General features: G+C 41.9%; 2 long non-coding RNA genes across 2 annotated transcripts; one reads left to right on the top strand and one right to left on the bottom strand.

Moving 5' to 3' along the window:
• The first annotated feature begins 731 nt into the window (after positions 1–731).
• Positions 732–1,592, top strand: LOC145439317 (uncharacterized). Its single transcript, XR_013915145.1, has 2 exons — positions 732–873; positions 1,320–1,592. It is a non-coding gene; the product is annotated as an uncharacterized LOC145439317 (long non-coding RNA).
• A 5,830-nt stretch (positions 1,593–7,422) lies between these two features.
• Positions 7,423–13,484, bottom strand: LOC145449094 (uncharacterized). The gene is made up of 2 exons (XR_013918133.1): positions 9,516–13,484; positions 7,423–9,213 (listed from the first exon to the last, which is right to left on the bottom strand). It is a non-coding gene; the product is annotated as an uncharacterized LOC145449094 (long non-coding RNA).
• Positions 13,485–13,877: the final 393 nt, after the last annotated feature.

Below are 13,877 nucleotides of genomic sequence, written 5' to 3'. Positions count from 1 at the left end.
AGTATCCTTCAGACGCTAAATCGGTGCGTGTCGCGTATGATACTTTAGAGAATTTGGCGAACGTGGCGAGTCTGTACAATTCACTGCGGTGTGAACCGGAAGCGATATACACGCGTTTCTGTCCGGGTGGATCAGAGTATCTCTCCATTGACCTAATGCCAAGCTCTTTCATAAACATGAAGTACCAAGACAGAGCTTTTGTGTCTAAGCGTGCCCCATAGGTCAACCGAGTCGGCTCACACATATATTCCTAGTTTATCCTTGATAGCTGTATTACTGGTTAGCTGTACTTTTATGGCTGATTGACAACCGTTAGCTGTCGCTATTGCACCATTTACATATGTGTAGGAGCGGGCCACTTCTGCAGTCCGCGGGGCGTGTGTAGCATAGTACCTCGGGCGGTACGAATTGCTGAATCGATACATTATTCGACCACCGATCAACACATACGAGGAATAAATCGTATTCAATGTATTTTGGCAACAGCAATGTCACTACAAAGCCGTATCTCGCCGATAATAACGAGGACAATGTGGATTTGATAACAGTATTTATTATTGCTTCATCATACGCATTTCATTTAGCTTCTTAGTGGATTATTGCATCATAAGTGGTTTTCTAAGAGTTTCAATGGCAGCGCAGCTACACTAGGCGTAACTACTTAGCCCAGTAGCTGCTAAAAAGACTAAGTTAAGGAATGGAATGTATTTTGATCGCGAATCTAAGCCTGCGCCAGGCCACTGTTATTCACATGATGCAATCGCACAAGCTCGAGCAGTAATTAGTCTTTACCATCTCCACACACCAAAAATACTACACCATCTTGGCAGACAGTAAAAATCATATTGATTTAAAACAAAATTAATCCAGATTGTTTGTTTCAAACGGCAACAGACTATAATTCATTTGCGTGTCTTCACTGTTCGAGTGTTCGTCTTTGAGCGCAAAATGGAGAGATCTTCCACTGTGCTGTAATATGATCTGCGCGCACTTTCGTGATTACATCCTCGCTTTGGTAATTAAGGTCAAGATGCCTCGCTGTCATCGAAATTTGTTTGCTACTTCCATCTGATCTGATACATTGTGATTTGCGAGGTGATCATCGATTATCTGCTGCGTTGCGTCATGATTCGAGCGCGCTTTGTATCAAGATCCGTTTTTGGCAAGGGTTGACAATTTACCAGAGGATGTTGCAGGAATACAGGAAGAGTTTATCGACCTGCATCATGACCAATTCCATCGACTTCTTTTTTCCTCTGCGTCACTTGGAGAGTTCTGGACTTCGGTTAAAAAGGAAAAGCCAATAATCGGTAACGAAGCAATGGCTTTTCTGCTCCCATTTGCGACCACTTATCTGTGTGAGCAAGGATTTTCCGCACTGACGGTTGTTAAAACCAGGGCTCGCAATCGCCTCGGTCCTGGAGACGATTTGCGCATTGCGCTCAGTAAGATAGAGCCGTGCATTGAAAATATTATGAAAGAGAACTTTCAGTTTCATCAATCACACTGAATGAATGATCTGTCTCTAATAAATTGTTCTTTCATAGTACTGTGTACTATAACTGGTTGTCTGTGTCTTATCTGAAAAATTAGCAGAGTGGTAACACAAAAAATACATTTTTTTATGTTTGAGATTTGGGTCGTGAGGTGATCATGAAACTCAGATTTGGGTCGCGCTCAAAAAAGTTTAAGAACCACTGCCCTAAATTGACAGAGATATCAATTCATTAAGTTGTTTTCTATCGACGCTACAGACAAGTACCAGTAAACACAAACGAAATTGTCACACTGTTGCGTCAATTCACCGACGACTCAGTATGAGACCTATCTCGACCAACGAATGTACGTCGGGTAACTGAAACAGGTGACCTTGCGTTGTGGGTATTTTCGATAACACCGATACGGCAACTTTATTCTCTCTACTGGTAATGTGATGGAGAGCGGCTTAATTCATCAGACAAAGATTAGAAGCAACAACTAGCAAACACAAATCTAATGGCCACACCGACATTCACAGGTATTCGATAGACCCTATCGTACCAAGGTCACCCAACTCCTGTAATCACAGTTATTCGACTGACCCGATCATACAGAGGTTACCCCACTTCTGTAATGGTACGGGTACGAAGCGTTTTGAACGGTGTTGCTCGGGTCGCGGTTCTTGGCCTTCCAAGACCTTTGTTAGCATCAGTCTATCTCACTGTTTGGAGTGCCGATGTCAAACGTCGTAATAGCGATCACTCGGTCATGTGTAGAATATAGAAATTGACATCTATTTGCACGACCTCGTGGCTTTGGTAAACTTACTGAAGCGGAAAGTCACTGCCAAGCTGAACATTGATCGATCGTTCTCTTGTTAGCGTCGATATTCGCTCGTACGTGCTTTCATGTCTTTGAATGTTTGTTATCGTCGAGTGTGGTCATAAATAGACAGAGGGACAAATTTGATGCGTTCAACACAATACGCGTTTACCGCATCTCATTCTGGACCGTAACCGATCGTTTACCGCACCTACGATAAATGTCGCATTTTACTCATGGGTAAGCCGATGATCTGTGAAAACACAGGCGCTAACGTGTCATTTCGTTATTCCTTAAACGTCACATTATCCCCTATCTAGGCTTTTGGGGTGCCCATCAATACAGTGTTGATCCACCCCACTGCGTGCTATACGCCTCAATAAATATGTTTACTCGAGTTTACACCTGGTGTGGAGCAGTGAAGCGGGTGCAAAAAGTAGATTAGACAACACAAACCAGTTGACTACATCGATTAATATACGAGGGTTCATCAATTTTGTCAAGTGACTTTTGAATGGGTGTTATTTTTGCCATATAAACCCCCACTCTGTCTGTAGTTTGAAATAGTAACGTAATTAGCGGTGTTTCCGTTGGGTTAAACACACTTTTGAGCGCTGCTGCCTGGTCGGGGGTATGTACACTGTACACTTTGTGCAGCGTACATCTAGTTGAAATTTTACACTCGTTAGATAAAACAAGGCAAACGTCAAGCATTAAAATCATCCGGTGCTAAAATAAGTCATCCGGTAGAATTACTAATAAGCTATACCCCGAGTTTCCGGGTCCCCGCCATACCCCGTAACTATGTGTTTGGAGGGGTGGACGCCAGTGTTGGGATGACTCGAGTCATGACTTGACTCGAGTCAGACTCGAGTCACTTTTTCGTATGACTTGACTTGACTCGAGTCACTTTGCTGAAATGACTTGACTTGACTTGACTCGGCGTATCAGAAACGTGGATTGACTCGTGACTCGGAGCAAAACTCACGAGTCAATTTCAAGTCATCAAGTAATCGGTGTCTATAAAAATCATTGCATATGTTCGGATTGCTCGCGCAACGCTGGTGTCTCCTGAGAGCAGCCAATCATTCAATGATCGTGCGTTTTACTGAGCCTCCATTGTTCTCTCACAAATATATTGATGGCAAACGACGTGATCGAAGTTTACAGCCTACGTTGTCTTGACTTTAGTATAGGAAAGTAATTTAATACCAAAATGTCCATTCCTGTTCTGTGTTCTTAACTTATCAACCAAACCTCTTGTTTTATTGAAATTGAATTCAAAAATATATAGTCCTCAACCATTGGCGCAGGCTCGAATTGTATCATATCAATTTGCAAAAGGGTAATGTATTACATCTTATCAATTCGTTTCTCTATTCTCTATTTGGGCTGGTAACTATAAACTGAGGTTGTGCAATTACTTACGTAGTTTATTGGTTCTACTTATATGTGAGCGCTACAGCGCCTCACTTGCGTGTGTATTTAACTCTATATCCCTTCATCGGTTCAAAATCAATGACCACTTATAATCTGTATTTCAGACAGCTAGCAAAATACAATGACGTAATCACGTCTCATACCTCAGACGGCAATTTGACTTGAATTGTGACTTGACTCGTGACTTGACTTGACTTGACTCGACTTGACTCGAGTCACCTCCAAAAATCGACTGACTTGACTTGACTCGAGTCACCTTCGAAAATCGATTGACTTGACTTGACTCGAGTCAAAATGTGCAATGACTCGAAATGACTCGTGACTCGAAGGTAGTGACTTGATCCCAACACTGGTGGACGCGCATTCTCGGGTGCACCGAAAGCCAGTTTGCACTGCGAATTGGAGTAAATCCCGGGTGATACGCAAAGTCCTGTTATTCCCACATATTGTGAGGATAAAATCTAGTATAAATCTGACTCTCAAAGATACGTGGCCGTATCCAGTCCGACTTCACTCAAAACCGATGAAATTCGGGGGTCCGGAACCGATTCGTGACCACCCCCGTCTATGCAAAATGGTTCTGCTGTCATTACACGATATGCGGGGTTTCGTTGCATATTCATTTGCGTACAGTGAAACTTTGTATCGAACCATTGCCGGAATTCTGTTTGAATTGTCTGTACATGTGTTGTTATTGTAGTAGGGTTTAGCACCACACGAAGTATATCAGCAAAATCTTATCCATCTCACAACGATAACAACTTTAACTGTCAGCAAACCCAACGGTCATCACTCGAATGCTTGTAATTTCGATGAGATGTGGTGTACACAAACCAGCTGTGATCAATCGAGTATGACACAAACAGTGTCAGTCATCAATCTCCTGTTTGACTAAACTCGCATATTCGAGTGGATTGACAGCAATGCGATACATTTGATGCTCACATCGATCCGTATATTTATAGGGTTATCCTCCTTCTTTTCCCAAATATGTACAACCTTCGCCCAAATGTGTTCCTTTTTTGTAAATTTGTCCTCATTTTTAACTTAAAATAACAAAAAACACCACGAATAACGCGAAATGTAGGTCTGGTCAATTTCGGTGAGTGACCTTTCATTTAGCTAACTCGCACAACACAAAGTAATTGACGGGTATTTCGGTAGTCAAGTCAGAAGAAATGACATTGTTTTCTAGTCAATCTAATGAAATTAGCGGTATAAATATAAAAATACGTCCTCCCCTATCGTAACTTGCAGCCTGTGGAAAACATACACCGCAAAATATCCTCAACACCCTCAACAAAACATAGTTGCGACAAATATCATACTATGGATGTATTGACTCGGCGGAGTGCTACCGTGAGAGAAATGCTGTTTGACCCCCTCGACCTAGCTTTGAATTTACCGTTGAAAAATTCCACCAGAAGAACTGTGATCGAGTGTCGCAATCAATGTCAGCCACGCTCCATCAATCTGTTGTTTTGACAAAACTTGTGCGTATACGCCAAAGATGTGTATTGATTAGGATTTAGAAAAAAAAACTTATTTGTGAAATTTTGGTGGATTAAGATTCCATTAGGTTTTGAGATTGATTTACTCTATCGTACGGGCAATTACTACCGAGTCCCATCGTGACAAAATCGGATTAATCAGTCGTGGAACGACAAGTTAGGGCTAACCGCTTATACTCCTAGTTTCTTCTTGAAAGCTCTATAGATTACTTGTTAGCTGTATTATTGTGGACTACTGACAACAGTTAATTGTCGCTATTGTACGATTTCCACTCGTGTTATACATTCTTCGTTACCACCGCGAACTAGGAGATAAATCACGACGACGGGCAACTACTCCCAATTGGTGGAATACTGTTTGATTCATTTGTATAATCAGGTTTAGCACCACAAGAAGTATATTAGTAGTTTATGATTGAATACAATCTTATCCATCAAACAACAAACAAATAACATCCATTCAAAAGTCACTTGACAAAATTGATGAACCCTCGTATATTAATCGATGTAGTCAACTGGTTTGTGTTGTCTAATCTACTTTTTGCACCCGCTTCACTGCTCCACACCAGGTGTAAACTCGAGTAAACATATTTATTGAGGCGTATAGCACGCAGTGGGGTGGATCAACACTGTATTGATGGGCACCCCAAAAGCCTAGATAGGGGATAATGTGACGTTTAAGGAATAACGAAATGACACGTTAGCGCCTGTGTTTTCACAGATCATCGGCTTACCCATGAGTAAAATGCGACATTTATCGTAGGTGCGGTAAACGATCGGTTACGGTCCAGAATGAGATGCGGTAAACGCGTATTGTGTTGAACGCATCAAATTTGTCCCCCTGTCTATTTATGACCACACTCGACGATAACAAACATTCAAAGACATGAAAGCACGTACGAGCGAATATCGACGCTAACAAGAGAACGATCGATCAATGTTCAGCTTGGCAGTGACTTTCCGCTTCAGTAAGTTTACCAAAGCCACGAGGTCGTGCAAATAGATGTCAATTTCTATATTCTACACATGACCGAGTGATCGCTATTACGACGTTTGACATCGGCACTCCAAACAGTGAGATAGACTGATGCTAACAAAGGTCTTGGAAGGCCAAGAACCGCGACCCGAGCAACACCGTTCAAAACGCTTCGTACCCGTACCATTACAGAAGTGGGGTTACCTCTGTATGATCGGGTCAGTCGAATAACTGTGATTACAAGAGTTGGGTGACCTTGGTACGATAGGGTCTATCGAATACCTGTGAATGTCGGTGTGGCCATTAGATTTGTGTTTGCTAGTTGTTGCTTCTAATCTTTGTCTGATGAATTAAGCCGCTCTCCATCACATTACCAGTAGAGAGAATAAAGTTGCCGTATCGGTGTTATCGAAAATACCCACAACGCAAGGTCACCTGTTTCAGTTACCCGACGTACATTCGTTGGTCGAGATAGGTCTCATACTGAGTCGTCGGTGAATTGACGCAACAGTGTGACAATTTGGTTTGTGTTTACTGGTACTTGTCTGTAGCGTCGATAGAAAACAACTTAATGAATTGATATCTCTGTCAATTTAGGGTATCGGGCTTATAGACCACTATGAGACCTTATTTAAGTATTGCACCGCGCGTTAATTGATTAGAGAGAAGCAGACATGACGGTGCCTGTATAAAAATACTGTTATCAAATCCACATTGTCCTCGTTATTATCGGCGAGATACGGCTTTGTAGTGACATTGCTGTTGCCAAAATACATTGAATACGATTTATTCCTCGTATGTGTTGATCGGTGGTCGAATAATGTATCGATTCAGCAATTCGTACCGCCCGAGGTACTATGCTACACACGCCCCGCGGACTGCAGAAGTGGCCCGCTCCTACACATATGTAAATGGTGCAATAGCGACAGCTAACGGTTGTCAATCAGCCATAAAAGTACAGCTAACCAGTAATACAGCTATCAAGGATAAACTAGGAATATATGTGTGAGCCGACTCGGTTGACCTATGGGGCACGCTTAGACACAAAAGCTCTGTCTTGGTACTGTCGCTATACAATGGGTTGTGTCCTGGTGAGTAGAAGTATAGCTAACCAAAGTATTATAGGGTTAGCTGGCTGACTACTTAACCTGGAGTCTTGTACTGTATCCTGGTGAGATCTTCTTAAGACGCAGATAGACGCAAGACATACGAATATATTTCAGACGTTGTTACAAGTAGGTTTAGCAAATGAGTCTCCTCTCGAGTCAACTAAACATGCGCTTATATAGACTCGTGATCATTGCAATCGGAAGTCTTATTCGTTTCCTAATATGGCGTGAAATACACAATGTTGGATATTATCATATAATCCCGCAACAGGTGTATCACATCTGTCTCATAGCTGTATCAGCGGTATAAATTGCAACACTCTGCCAGTTTGACAGCGGTTGCCTCTGATCGAATGAAAGCCAGATCGAATGATATCTGCTTGTGGTTTTTAGGTTCATGAAGGTTTGGAGGTTGTCAGTCACCAGCTCTTACACGAGCTTATAACACTCGACATAATTCCAATAAGAAGTCAACGTCATATGCTAATATGGGTTTGAAATACAATGTTGTCATAAACCCTATACACCGCGGCACCGACCCTTGTTTGAGGGAGCGAACATGCAATGAAGCGGAAGTAACTATCATACGTATAGGTGTAGACAACAGTAATACATTTAGCCAAGACAATTCCACTAATTAAATCAACTCAGCAACACTAATACCACACGAGAGGTGAACAAGGTTTTCTACAGCTTTTATAATATACAAGTTAGCCTAGCAGATCACAACACAATTCCAGATTAATACACTAGAATAAGTAATAGTGACCTAACAACTAACTACATTTAGCCTATACAATACAACACAACTCCAGATAACCAGAGCAAGAATTGTTATTCAACACTACACTATCCGAAGTAATACACTAGAATAGGTAGCCTAACACAAAAAAACAAATACACAATACATCCCAGTAGGCTTGCTCAAGTGCAATACACCAGCCAAGTCTGGAAGGCTATCCAACTTTAACAACAGTCCATGGCCACCCATATATACAATGTGGCGGTTACAAAAAAACAATTGTACATCGCAAGTACAATTTTTTGATTGGATAGAATCGACGGCTATCTCAATCAACGCGCGCGCGGTGCTCTTCCGCTTTACTCATCCGTGGCAGGGCGATTGCCTGAATTCATCGGTGCATCAGGACTTACTATGGTTGGGGCTTCTTCTTTGGAAGCGGCAATTTCGGCGAGTCCGCTGGTAAATCGTGACGGGTCAGAACGGCATTAAGCTCTCGATCATGTACCATTGAGGTAGGAACGATTTGATCACCCCGGTTGGCGTCCGGTGTAGATTGTAGTGAGAGCTGAGCTTCGGTCGGTCGTGTCGGCTAATAACTGCGGCGGTCCGGTAGCAATTTCCTCGTGTCGTAAAAGCGGACGCTCGGTACCGATGTCGACTGTGTGACGTCGAGTGCTTGCATCTGAGTGATACCCGTCAGATTGTGCCTCAGGAGTATTCTCGCCCGAATCGATCGATCGCAATTCCATGTTCTAATCGGAGTAGTTGCCACGCGTAGGAGTAGAAGCAGGAGCACCGCGTCGAGTAGAAATGCGTTCGTAACGTGCATGCGCAAATCTGAAACAGCACACGACAGCCAGCATCACTTTGAAAAGGACTTAACAACTAGGCTTAGCACGAATACGACACAAGAGAAACAAGCAATAAAATACAATGAAATAAATGTCTCCAAAGCCCCGTAACTACAAGCTATAAGGAGGGTAACTACTTGACGTGCGGAGGTGGTAAAAGTACAAGTAGTTTTGAAAACAGTCTCAATTCGTTTGCATGGACTGTCAATCTTTGCGCGATTATTATAGGCCAACGTTAATCAACAATATGTTGGATCGTAAATTTACCATATAGTGTATCCTTATTCCGGAAAATGGAGGAATTACTATACCGGTACTTGACTGTATACTTCAAGATGTATGTTGTGCAGACAAAAGAAATGGAGTATTTAAACCAAGTATGATTCTCGGAATTGAAAGAGAAACATAATACCACGTTTGAAAGCGGAAAATATATTTCATGTCTTTTATCCAGAAAGTTTCAAAGGTGGTCTGCTAAAACAGGTGCAGCTTAAAATAACAACACTGGAGTTCACTTATCTTATTAGCACATGTCCAGGCTGCTAGATTACGATACAAAGGGTAATTGCCCGATTGCCAAACGGTAGTTTCTAGCGTTTGATGGCCGTAGTTACTGTGATGAAATTTGATATGGGCGACAGTGCCGTATGAGCGGAACAACACAATACGGAACCCAATTTATATTCACCGACATTTCGCTGAAAACATATTTGTCCATTACAACGACTGTGCGCGAAGCGAAAAATTCCTGGCTTTATTGGACTTTGATGAAAATGAATGTCGGTACTCCATGAAACAGACCTGAAATTCCCCAGGCTATCTTCGTATTGGAGGATCACACTACTTCTACTTGACAACTGAATAGCGAAAAGTAAGCAAGTAGATCACAAAATATTACGAAGTAGAAGTAGAAGTAGAGAAAATCATATCTAGAAGTACTTCGTGACGGGTCACCTATGTTGACGTGACGTATTAAGGCAGGTAATTCGATAATTCCAAATGAAATAAACAAAGGCAGCACCTAACAGCATTTAAGGCCGTAAAGGTGTAATAACGGTTGGCGATATGAGAAGCATACAACTCACGCAAGTACTGAATTAAAAACATGCGGAGAGATACGTGTGATAAAATGCTATCATAATCCTTCCAGGCTAAGGATCCACCTTACTGGACAATCTAAGAACGTCTCAGTAAGCTACGTGGCGCGTCGATTCAACTATATACTTTACAATCATGTAATGAGATTGGAATTCGAGTTACAGACGCGTTCTGCGAAATGAGAATGCCATAATTATATTAAAAATAATTATTGAACATTTTTCGTGGGATACGGATATTTAGAATATTGAACCGAAATGAGCTGTTCCGTTATCTATAAGTAGCTAGACGTGATAGATTCTGACCAACGAACTAACGGCCGAGCCGACAATGACCGCCAGGAAAAAAATAAGCTTTTCTGTACTATAACAGACTGCCGGAAGCATTTCTGATCAATGATGAAATTCCCATGACAAACCAATTACGGTGCACTCCATTGGCGTCAACTTAAATATAATTATAATGCAGAATTTGCAATAAGTGGAATGAGCGATTTCTGAATCGCATAGCCTATATTTGATGTGCAACGTTACATTCGAATGTATTCAAATTGGACACAAGATTTCGTATTGAGAATCAGATCGGTTCTGTACCTGCAGAATCGTCGCTATAACAAGTCGCATGCTAGCGCTGTGGTCATTGAGACGTGCTAGCTAGTCACTATCTCAACTTCCGCATGTTCCCGACTGAACAGCGGTTCGGTATGAGGAAAAAAAACCATCACCAAACATCTGAAACTCAAACACGCTGACTTCATCTCAATTCTTGTTACATGAGGTAAACGTTGTCCAAACTGCATTAAATGGGGGAATTCTTGACAGCAAACCGGGGGGAAAGCAATTATTGCGCAATGAGCTGAAATCCCATACAACGGTGGTGCTAAGATCATTTTAACAATGTCCTTCATTCGATAAACATAGCCAGATAAATCACTTAAGCCGGAACGCAATTTGAGGTTAAAGAACCGTATACCCATTTTTAAAGCATGTACAATCATTTACGCAGAAACCCCATATGTCCAGTTGTCCACTGGACGCTCAAGGCCAATCCAGTGTCGTATGAAATCGAATATGGCGCGTTACTGAGCCAACTTCTCTATAACTACCCAAGTGAACGCACTAAGCGCTCTAGGATACCTCAAAAATAAACGAAGTTTAGCAGAAAATTTATAATTCGCACTAACGCAAGATCACGCCAACGTGAGAGTTGAAAGAAAATTCAAAACCACTTCCTGTATCGAGGCGCGTGAACATGTACGCCTGAAGAAGCAGTTAACAATGGACGGCGTGCAATTCTAATTACAACGTCCTGAGTCTGCGATAAGCGCTGTATCGCTGAGAAATGTGAAAGGCAAAACCAATTTAATAAGTTTGCCTAAATGTCAAAATTTAGATCGCATAATATACCTTGTCCAGCCTGTAAGAGGATCTGAGACAATTCTGTATGAAAAAAAACGAGCACGTGTAAATTTGAATTAGCCGCGCAAGGTGAATCTCGCGGAGTATATCCTGTTCGCGACACTAATACGTCCTGTTCTATATCGCGGGAAACAGGAACAGGTTTCATGTAACTCGAATTTGAGTGGGAGCAATCATGTTCTGAAACGAAAATTGCGGTCGTCTGGCTTAAAAAAAAAAAAAGTTTTCCCGCGGTCTGTAAATTGCGACATGTATGGAAAACGTGTCTCTGACGTCACAACGTCCACGTGGTATCGACTGTACCACACCCGTGGCTGAATCGGTGAAATAAAACATGGCGCTTTTAAGGCCAAAAGGAAATCATGTTCACGAAACAGTCTAATGTAAAATGGACAATGTGAAACTAAAGATAGAAACAAAAATAACACGGTCAAATTCCGAAGCGGGCAGAGCCAGCACACCACCAACGCAGGGATGCTGTAAACAGATTCTACCACAACTAAAAATCCTGAACCTGCACTGATTCTGTCAATTTTTTACAAAAATCAATCCAGTGCCAAAAACGAACATCAGTACATTGGCGTGCCTTTTTATCGTAATTCGTGTGACGCCAGCACATAATGTGCCTTCTCGCTGAAAGTTTAAGCGCGTTTTTGATTGAATGAAAAAGCTGTAATTCTTTCCGAATTCTACTGAGAGCCAATTTGAAAGGCATGAATCGCACGGTTTGCGCGCAAGCGCCCAAGCCCGCGACGTTACTCTGCTGTGCACTATCTAACATTTGAGCAGAATTTAATTGGACCATAGTTAGCAGCGCGTAAACTAGACGCAAGCGTAATCTAGTCGAAACATCGAGTTGTACGGCGCGCGCGTTTTTATTCAACTGCGATTTCTCATCAAAAAGGGAATTGTCCTGAACGACGTTGGCGTCAATTTGTGAATCAACATTTGAAAGCGAACTAGCCAACCAACGTTCAACGTTTGCGTGAGTATCAACTACTTCATCACGCAAAGCGGGAATATCTAATTTATGATCCTGAATAACACTTAAATCAGACACGCGCTGTGAAGCTGAATCACACATTACATCAGGAAAGATCAAATCTGAGAAGTTATCGCTGCTAGACACATCGTCATTCATTCCGTTAATCTTACCTGGGAAAGCTCTTACGGGCTTAACAATGTTAGGGATATCAACGTTAGAAGTAACGACCGTAGGTATAGTTACTAGCCAAGGAGACATATAACATGCGCACAATATATAATAATATATAACATGTAATACACGAATTGGCTAGGGAATTATAGGCTGTCGCGATACTTATTTCAGAATGCAATATAAGCACGTACCGTATATTGATCAATGTCCGGAATCCTGATAATTTGATAGTTCGATGGCAACGTCAAAAGTCCTCGTACGTAACGTAGTAGCGTTTAAGATATCGCTCGGGTCATCATGTCGCTATACAATGGGTTGTGTCCTGGTGAGTAGAAGTATAGCTAACCAAAGTATTATAGGGTTAGCTGGCTGACTACTTAACCTGGAGTCTTGTACTGTATCCTGGTGAGATCTTCTTAAGACGCAGATAGACGCAAGACATACGAATATATTTCAGACGTTGTTACAAGTAGGTTTAGCAAATGAGTCTCCTCTCGAGTCAACTAAACATGCGCTTATATAGACTCGTGATCATTGCAATCGGAAGTCTTATTCGTTTCCTAATATGGCGTGAAATACACAATGTTGGATATTATCATATAATCCCGCAACAGGTGTATCACATCTGTCTCATAGCTGTATCAGCGGTATAAATTGCAACACTCTGCCAGTTTGACAGCGGTTGCCTCTGATCGAATGAAAGCCAGATCGAATGATATCTGCTTGTGGTTTTTAGGTTCATGAAGGTTTGGAGGTTGTGAGTCACCAGCTCTTACACGAGCTTATAACACTCGACATAATTCCAATAAGAAGTCAACGTCATATGCTAATATGGGTTTGAAATACAATGTTGTCATAAACCCTATACACCGCGGCAGTACTTCATGTTTATGAAAGAGCTTGGCATTAGGTCAATGGAGAGATACTCTGATCCACCCGGACAGAAACGCGTGTATATCGCTTCCGGTTCACACCGCAGTGAATTGTACAGACTCGCCACGTTCGCCAAATTCTCTAAAGTATCATACGCTACACGCACCGATTTAGCGTCTGAAGGATACTACTGGCTAGGATTTGAAGACAAAATCAAATGCTTTGGATGCAGTGTATACCTCGAAAGATGGACCGGGTCGAGTGCACGGCGTCATGACGCGAATTGTGTACGAGACGCGTTGAACATACCTATTGTGAAATCGAATTTCAAAAGTTTATTGAGACAGTGTAAAGCCGTTGGAAACGCCAACATCAACTTTGCGAATATCGTTGATC

Source organism: Botryllus schlosseri, chromosome 1 (genome assembly GCF_051294905.1).
Source record: "Botryllus schlosseri isolate E-star chromosome 1, Bs_hap1, whole genome shotgun sequence".
NCBI lineage: Eukaryota > Metazoa > Chordata > Ascidiacea > Stolidobranchia > Styelidae > Botryllus > Botryllus schlosseri.
Note: the sequence above shows the minus strand (reverse complement) of the source record. Positions and strands in the feature narration are given on the sequence as shown.